Source organism: Crocuta crocuta, unplaced genomic scaffold (genome assembly GCF_008692635.1).
Source record: "Crocuta crocuta isolate KB4526 unplaced genomic scaffold, BGI_CrCroc_1.0 scaffold167, whole genome shotgun sequence".
Taxonomy (NCBI): domain Eukaryota; kingdom Metazoa; phylum Chordata; class Mammalia; order Carnivora; family Hyaenidae; genus Crocuta; species Crocuta crocuta.
This window is the reverse complement of record NW_027532406.1, coordinates 6842874-6852279: the sequence shown is the minus strand read 5'-3', so window position 1 is coordinate 6852279 and position 9406 is coordinate 6842874. Positions and strand designations below refer to the sequence as shown.

The window sequence follows — 9406 nt, the reverse complement described above, 5'->3', positions numbered from 1 at the left end:
CAGACATGCAAGACTGATGTGACCTAGCATGCTAAAATCGATTTTTACTGCAATTTTAAAAAAAAATTAGGAATCCAATCTTCAGCTGTATTCCACACTAAAAAGGAAAAAATGCTGATTCAGGCCAGCTTTGATTTAATAGTACTTATATTGACAGTAAAACCCTTTATTAAAATAACAGCGGAGTTGAAAGTCTAAGCTGCAGGGTCAGAGCTATTTCCTGCAGTAACTATTTAAGTGCAGTCTTGCCCATCTTAAAATGCTTCCCATTTGTAAAGGGAGTATTATTCTTTTTTTTTCAAGTATAGTTAGTACACAATGTTGCATTAGTTTCAGATATACAACATAGTGATTCCCCTCCCCCCCTTTTTAAGGTTTATTTCTTTTTGAGAGAGAGACACACACAGTGCAAGTGAGAGAAGGACAGAGAGAGAGGGAGACACAGAATCAGGAGCAGGCTGCAGGCTCTGAGCTGTCAGCATGGAGCCTGACGCAGGGCTCGAACTCACAAACCGTGAGAGCATGACCTGGGCTGAAGTCGGAGGCTTAACTGACTGAGCCCCCTAGGTGCCCCATAGTGATTCACATTTAATGTAAATTACTTTGAGTAAATATATATTATCCCTAATTGATGTAATCCCATAGATAAGTACATTGGTCCAGGTCACTGCAAAGATGCTCAACGCTTTCCTAAACACTTTCAAGACACTCTCCCAAATGAAAATGTTTTTATATTCAAATTATAATTGAAAGGACGATAGAGGAAATGTAAATCATAACCAATAGCGGCACCTGGCTGGCTCAGTTGGTTGAGCGTCTGACTTCAGCTCTGGTCATGATCTTGGGGTTGACGAGTTCGAGCCCCGCATTGGGCTCTGTGCTGACAGCTCAGAGCCTGGAGTCTGCTCCGGATTCTGTGTCTCCCTCTCTGCCTCTTCCCCGCTCATGCTCTGTCTCTCTGTGTTTCAAAAATAAAATAAACATTAAAAAAAATTAAAAAACAAAAATCATAACCAATAAAGTTAGGATAAGAAAAAATAGAATTCTGGAATGTTGTGTAAATGAGATAGATGTGAGGTTTTTAAAATTTTTTTAATGTTTTATTTATTTCTGAGAGAGAGAGAGAGACAGTGTGAGCAGGGAGGGGCAGAGAGAGAGGGAGACACAGAATCCGGAGCAGACTCCAGGCTCTGAGCTGTCAGCACAGAGCCCAAAGTGGGGCTCAAACCCACGAACTGCAAGATCATGACCTGAGCCGAAGTCGGATGCTCAACCGACTGAGCCACCCAGGTGCCCCATGAGATAGATGTTTATAGTTATCGGATAGATGTAAGAAATGATACTTAATTTGTAAAATCTATGTTTCAAAGTATACTGTCTAATCTTAATCTTATTTCAGTATTGTTTTACACCTTTCTTAACCCAATCCTTACCCTAAATCATCTTTTAATTTCATTTATTAAGTTTACAAGGTAGAGCTTTCCCTCATCCTCCCACTTTGCAGGTGAGAATACCTAGACAATGAACCGGAACTGTGGGGACTTAGATCACACTTAGACTGTGAGGAATGTCTGCCTGCCAAGCCATGTAACACTAGTGGCCGTCTCTCCCCAGCTTCTTAAGGAAGTGAAAACATTTGGATTGTTTTTCTTAATGCTCATGACAGATACCAAATAAAGACAAGATATCATGGATCCTTTTCATGATGAACTGGAATTCAGGGAAATTTACTATAAATTCTTCTTTGAGAGCCTACACTGTTTTTGGAAAAACAGTTTATGATGGATGCAGTTTAAGAATGAGGTGGCTCGGGGGGCGCCTGGGTGGCTCAGTCGGTTGAGCTTCTGACTCCGGCTCAGGTCGTGATCTCACTGTCCATGAGTTCCAGCCCCACGTGGGGCTCTGTGCTGACAGCTCAGAGCCTGGAACCTGCTTCAGATTCTGTGTCTCCCTCTCTCTCTGCCTCTCCCCTGCTTGCGCCCTGTCGCTCTCTCAAAAATAAATAGTTAAAAAAAATTAGCACTGTACAGAGCAGGGGCACCTCGGTGGCTCAGAGTGAGTGAGAGTCTGACTTTGGCTTAGGTTATGATCTCGAGGTTTGTGAGTTTGAGCCACACATCTGGCTCTCTGCTGTCAGCACAGAGCCTGCTTGGGATCCTCTGTCCCCCCACTCTCTACACTACCCCTGCTCACACTCTCTTTCAAATATAAATAAACATTTAAAAATTAAATAAAAATTCTACAAAGGGGTGTCTGGCTCCCTCAGTCAGAAGAGCAGGAGAATTCCAGCCCCACATTGGATATAGAGATTACTTTAAAAATAAGGAAGTAAGGGGCGCCTGGGTGGCTCAGTCGGTTAAGTGTCCGACATCGGCTCAGGTCATGATCTCAAGGTTTGTGGGTTCGAGCCCCATGTCGGCTCTGTGCTGACAGCTCAGAGCCTGGAGGCTGTTTCAGATTCTGTGTCTCCCTCTCTCTATGACCCTCCCCTGCTCACACTGTCTCTCTCTCTCAGAAATAAAAAACATTAAAGAAAATAAAATAAAAATAAGGAAGTAAACTAAAAAAAAAGATAAAACTATACAGAAAAACTCACTTTAAACTCCATTTAAAGGGGTGCCTGGGTGGTTCAGTCAGTTGAGCATCAGACTCTTGATTTTGGTTCAGCGGATGACTGCACTGTTCCTGGAGTCAAGCCTTGAGTTGGGCTCCATGCTGACAGCATGGACTCTGTTTGGGATTCTCTCTCTCTCTCTCTCTGCTCCTCCCCTACTCACACATGAACATGCTCTCTCTCTCTTTCAAAAATAAACTTTAAAAAAAAAATCAGAGCTGCTTGGGTGGCTCAATAGGTTGAGCATCTGACTTCGGCTGAGATTATGATCTTGTAGTTCATCATCACTTCTTGGCCTTTTGGCTGATATCAAATGTGATCTTGCATTTTCTAAGTTCTAGCCTCACAGCAGGCTCTCTGCTGTCAGCACAGAGCCCGCTTGGGCTCTCTGTCCCCTCTCTGTGCTCCTCCCCCACTGTGCCTGTTCTCTCTCAAAAATAAGTATTTTTAAAAAATCAATTAGGGCCACCTGGGTGGCTCAGTCAGTTAAGCCTTCAACTCTTTTTTTACTGTTTATTTTTGAGAGAGGCAGAGGGAGCGGGGAGGGGCAGAGAGAGAGATGGAGACAGAGGATCTAAAGTGGGCTCTGCATTGACAGCAGAGAGCCCAATCTGAGGCTTGAACCCCCAAACCTTGAGATCATGAATAAACCTTGAATAAAATTTGGATGCTTAACTGACTGAGCCATCCAGGTGCCTCAAAGTCTTTGTGACTCTTGATTTTGGCTGAGGTCATGATCTCAGGACTGTGAGATCAAGCCCTGCATCAGGCTCCCTGTGGGGCATGGAACCTGCTTAAAATTCTCTCTCTCTCTCTCTCTCTCTCTCACTGTCTCTCTCTCTCTCTGCCCCTCCCCCATTGATGCTCTGTCTCTCAAAAACAAACATTAAAAATTTTTAAAAGATAATGAGATTCTTTTGAATAACAAACTATGAGTTCTCAAAAAGGAAAAGAGATATTTTTTAAAAAGATTTATTTATTTTTGAGAGAGAGAGCAAGCGGGGAAGGAACAGAGAGAGAGGGTCAGAAAATCGGAAGCGGGCTCTATGCTAACAGCAGTGAGCTCAAATGCGGGGCTCATTCGCATGAGCCATATATGAGATCATGACCTGAGCCAAAGTCAGACACTCAACTGACTGAGCCACCCAGGTGGCCCCCCCAAAAGAGACAGTCTTTCTGAAATGATTCACCAAAGGATTTGCTCTGCTCATCTTATTAAAACATTCTAACATACACATGCAAATTTATTTACACTAAGCTTTTAGAGGATCTACTATAAAACAAGTTTGCCTATAAATGCATTTTTCCCCTCATGCAAAAGGATATTTTCACTTATAAGAAATGTGCTTTGAGGGGTGCCTGGGTGGCTCAGTCAGTTGAGTGTCTGACTTTGGCTCAGGTCATGATCTGAAGGTTTGTGAGTTCGAGCCCCACATCAGTCTCTCTCCGCTATCAGTGCAGAGCCTAATTCGGGTCCTCTGCCCCTCCCCTGCTCTCTCGCTCGCTCTCTCTCTCAAAAAGAAGGAAGGAAGGAAGGAAGAGTAAGAGAGAGAGAAAGAGAGAAGAGAGAAAGAGAAGAGAGAAAGAAAGAGGAAAGAAAGAGAAAGGAAGGAAGGAAGGAAGGAAGGAAGGAAGGAAGGAAGGAAGGAAGAAAATGTGCTTTGAGAACTTACTGGCCCTAGAAGTTCTCTGATTTCCTAAAAAATTCAGAATTCTGAAGTGGAAGGCCTGCTATCTGGTGCTCTTGAATTCCAAGGAAACGGATTGCTACACAGGGATCTAATAAANTGTCTAGAAAATGAGGTGAATTCCTTGACACTGTTTTCCTAAGGAGTCTGGAGAGTTCTGAGGATTGGTAAGAGGGCTGCCTTTCACTTTTTAAACCCTGGTTTGAATCTAACCTGGGTTAACCTTGTGACCCTGAATTGTTTGTGTGCAATGAGGCCCCATCTCAGTCTTGCCTGAAGGAAACGCCTTTCCCATAGAAATCAACACTAATTGGTCTCCCTGTTGACAAGCTTAGCTGAGGGGCCAGGATTGAGTAGGCAGTGAGGACAGAAACTAAATGACCCCAACTCGGCTCAGCATGTTGGCTGGAGGACACGGAACAGCTTCCAGTTCTATCCCTCTGACAGCAGCATCCAGCACTGGAGGCAACGGCGTAGATCCGGGAGGTCTGCAGGCCCACCGGGTGTGCACAAAGGTCTGATGCTTTCCACATGTCAGGCCCTGCTCTGCAAAGCAGCCTTGGCGCCCATAGGGCTCTCGGCCAGGATTCTGCAAACTTCTTTTGTAAAGGGCCAGGGAGGAGATAGGTTAGGCTTTGCAGACGATACAGATTTTGTTGGAGCCGCTCAACTTGACTGACAAAAGCAGCCACACATCATACCTATGTGACTGTGTGTGTGCCAATCTCCCAACACAATCGTGGGGCCATGGAAAATTGAGTTTTATATAATTTTCACACGTCAAGAAATATTTTCCTTTGTTTTTTTTTTTCAAGCATTTAAAAATATAAAGATTATCCTTAGCTTACAGGCCANAGTTTGCAACCTCTGCTTTATTTATTTCATGTTTTGTTATTTTATAATTTGTATGCCATATTTTTTTTTTCAATTTGAGAGAGAGAGGAGAGAGAGAGCAAGCGAGGGAGAAGGGCAAAGGGAGAAAGAGATCCATGTTCAGCAAAGAGCCCGGGGTTTGATCCCAGGACCCTGTCCTCATGACCTGAGCTGAAATCGAAATCAAGGGTCAGACGTTCAACCGACTGAGCCACCCAGATGCCCACCCCCCATAATTCTTTTTTTAATTCAAGTATAATTAACATACAGTGTTACACAAGTTTGATTATATTAGAATCAATATAATGATTCAATAATTCTATGCATTTCTCACTGCTCATCAAGATATGTGAACTNATTTGACAATAAACAATTTGTAAAAAAAAAAAAAAAGATATATGAACTCTGAGTCCCCTTTCTACACCCGATAAATGTGGAAAACTTTCCGAATTTGTGTGTCATCTTTGCTCAGAGATTCTCATCTCTGTATCATTCCAACTTCAGTATATGTGCTGCGGACGCAAGTGCTACAGAATTCTGCTGCTGACCAAGACTTGGAACTTTCCCTCATTCCCACTCCAGCAGTTCGTGGTTGCGCTAGGGGACCCTGGGCATTGACTCCACCTCTGCAGGTCTCGGTCTTTTCATCAAGTGTGTTTTGACAGATTGGGGAGGAACAGGAACAAATGAAACAAAGTTCCTTTTAGCTATATTAGATTTCCTGATTCTATTCTAGGAGTGTAAGTCAACACAAGCAATGTTACCTATGTGGAATGGAAATTAATTAAGTTAAAGGAAGCACATAAATCTTAATATTCTCAATGTGATTTTTTTCTCCTAGTAAGAGGAGCAATGTCACCATCCTGATAGCAAGACCAACATTTATAGCCTCCTATCTCTATTTGAAGGCTCACACCCTTTCTTTCTGTTTGCCAGGACTATTATTCTCTTTTCTGATTTTTTTTCCTTTTCTTTTTTTTGGTGGGTGGGGAAAATACGATCCCAGAGTTTATTGGAAAACAGAAATGTTTTTCCTCCAAAGATGTTATTTTAAAATATTAATGTTTTGGGGGGCGTGTGGGTGGCTCAGGTAAGCATCCAACTCTTAATTTCGGCTCAGGTCATGATCCCACAGCTTGTGAGTTCGAGCCCCATCATGGGCTCTGTGCTGACAGTGTGGAGCCTGGTTGGGATTCTCTCTTTCCCTGTCTCTCCTTCTTTCTCTCTCTATGCCCCTCCGTCACTTGTGCACATGTCTTTCTCTCCCAAAATAAATAAATAAACTTTAAAAATCGTTAGTGGCAAGTATATTTTATAAGCACTGCTACCCAGGTGTACCTTATTGTAGGGGGTGATGACTGAGGGTTAGTAATCATTTTCACTGAAGATCAGAAAAGAAAATCCCCAAACAGCTTACCGAACACACTGAGTTTTTTAAAGGTGAAGGTATTTTCAGAACATATTCATTTCTTCACAAATTACATTCATGTATCCCTTTGGTGTTCTTTGTATCAAATACCCAGCCAGTGTTCAAATTTCTCGTAAATTGTTTCCCATTTGCTTTGTTGACATTAGGATCCAAATAAAGTCTACACTAACCACTGCATTAGTTGATACCTCTTTTTTTTTTCTTTATGCTCCTCCCTTGGTTTGTTTTTGTCACCATAAATTTGTTATGAAGGCTCTGATGTTTTTTGTTTTTTCTTATTTTTTTTTAAATGTTTTATTTATTTCTAGGAGAGAGAGAGAGACAGCGTGAGCAGGGAAGGGTCAGAGAGAGGGAGTGACAGACTCTGAAACAGGCTCCAGGCTCTGAGCCGGCAGTCAGCACAGAGCCCGACGCGGGGCTCGAACCCACGAACCGCGAGATCATGACCTAAGCGAAAGTCGGACGCTTAACCGACTAAGCCACCCAGGCGCCCCTTTTCTTTTCTTTTTTTTTTTTAATATTTGTTTTTATTTTTGAGAGAGAGAGACAGAACATGAGTAGGGGAGGGACAGAGAAAGAGGGAGTCATGGAATCTGAAGCAGGCTCCAGGCTCTGAGCTGTCAGCACAGAGTCCCTTGTGGGCTTGAACTCACAAACCATGAGATCATGACCTGAGCAGAAGTCAGACACTCAACCAACTAAGCCACCCAGGCGCCCCAAGTCTCTGATGTTCTGAAAAACACTAGATTGCAAGCTGAGTGAATGGAGATGTTTCCTCCATTTTGTGTCTTCCTCTTTATTTTAAACGTCTTATATATTTTGAGAGAGGGGGAGAGAAAGAGACAGAAAGAGAGAAAGAGAGCAGGGGAGGGGCAGAGAGAGAGAATCCCAAGCAGGCTCCCATCAGCTCAGAGCCTGACCCTACAAACCATGAGATCATGACTGGAGCCGAAATCAAGAGTTGGAAGCTCCATGCTCAACCAACTGAGCCCCCAGGGCACCCTTGTGTCTTCCTTTTTACTAACCAAAGCAGCACCTGGGATTTAGCAGGCTCAATAAATATTTTTGTTCTTTCTTCTTTTTCTTATTTTTGAGAGCACAAGGGGGAAGGGGGGCAGGAAGAAAGAAAGGGAGACAGAAGATTGGAATCAGAATCCGTGCTGACGGCAGAGAACTGAATGTGGGGCTCGAACTCATGAACCGTGAGATCATGACCTGAGCCAAAGTTGGATGCCTAACCAAAGGAGCTGCCCAGGAGCTCCAAGTGCTTTTTCTTGCTGCATTATAGGTACTTCTACAAAGCCTCCTGCTCTATTTGGATGCTCTAGAGAACGCTGAATGAACTGCATCCACACAGGCTCAAACCAGGGTTGGTTGGCACCGACTTGGACATCCAGTCCTTCCTTATCACACTGTTGTTCTTTAACCATCTTGTTCAGAGAACCATTTTCTGGCTTTTGAGCCATGCTGTGAGGGGCATTCTAGAAGGTATACAGATGAACACGGGTAATCCCACATTCCTGTTAAGAAGCTTAAACAACGGGTAACAGGTAGCCTATGAGAAGGGACAAAGCATCCGTTTGTTTCCCAATCCAAGACAATTTCAGGCGTGAAGAGACGCCTTAGCATCTTCCTCCCTTCCCTCCACATGAAAGCAGAGAAGAAGGGCGCCCGGGGGCCTCAGTCGGTTAAAGGTCTGACTTCGGCTCAGGTCACGATCTCATGTTTCGTGGGTGAGCGTCCACGTCGGGCTCACCGCTGTCGGTGTGGAGCCTTCTTGGGCTCTTTTGTGCCTCTCTCTCCCTGCTTCTCCCCCACTCACACGGTTTCTCTCTCAAAAATAAACATTAAAAAAATTAAAAAAGAGAAAAAAAGAACGAAAGCAGGGAAAGGAGACTCCTAGCTACAGGGCAAGGGCCTCGCTGGAAACAGAGTTCCTTTGAGATCTGGGCATCTGGAGTGTGGCCAACTCATTTTTGAAGGGATTTGCATGGAAATAATAGGATATGAGGCCCAGCTTTAGAGCCTGTGCTGTAATAAAACCGAAGAGAAGTGGTTTCTCCTTTAAAATCCTGAAACTCAGTTTGGCATCTTGCCTGGGACCTGCATACTTTAGTCTTTTTTTTTTTTTTTTTAGGTGTGGAGGAAAGAGTTAATTTGATTTTCCATGTTTCAAACAGGAATCTTGTTGACTTGCTCTGGTACCAGGGCACTTCACTGGATGCTTTTTAAACAGGCTGGTGTTGCAGCTTTCTCTCTGGAAGTAATATTTTCCAGCTCTGAGACCTGCCCTCTGACCCCAAGTGCAATGGGTAAGTGGATGGAGTCTCGCCATTGTGGTGAGAAGGTTTAGTGGCACCGATGGCCCCCGTGCAGGAGAGCCAGCTGCCTTAACTGCCTTTAAAGCAAACATTACTGGGGCCTTTTCAAAAAATTCTGGTATAGAAAAACTCAAAGAAAGAAATAATAATTGCTTGTAATTCCACCATCTAGAAATAATCTTTTGTAATATAGTGATAATATTCCAGTTCCCCCTCCCCAAACAAAATGGGATTATACGGGCACCTGGATGGCCCAGTGGGTAGATCTTGTGACTCGTAATCTCAGGGCTGTGAGTTCAAGCCCCGAGCTCCACGCTGGGTGTACAGATTAAAAAAAATAAATAAATAAAAGAGGATTGGGGCACCTGGGTGGTGCAGTGCATTAAGCTTCCAACTTTAGCTCAGGTCATGATCTTACAGTTCATGAGTTCAAGCCCCTCACAGGGTTCTGTGCGGATAGCTTAGAGCCTGCTTCGGATTC

At 43.7% G+C, this 9406-nt stretch overlaps 1 pseudogene; it reads right to left on the bottom strand.

Moving 5' to 3' along the window:
* Window positions 1-5602: 5602 nt before the first annotated feature.
* LOC144243615 (U6 spliceosomal RNA) lies at window positions 5603-5703 on the bottom strand (annotated as a pseudogene).
* Window positions 5704-9406: the final 3703 nt, after the last annotated feature.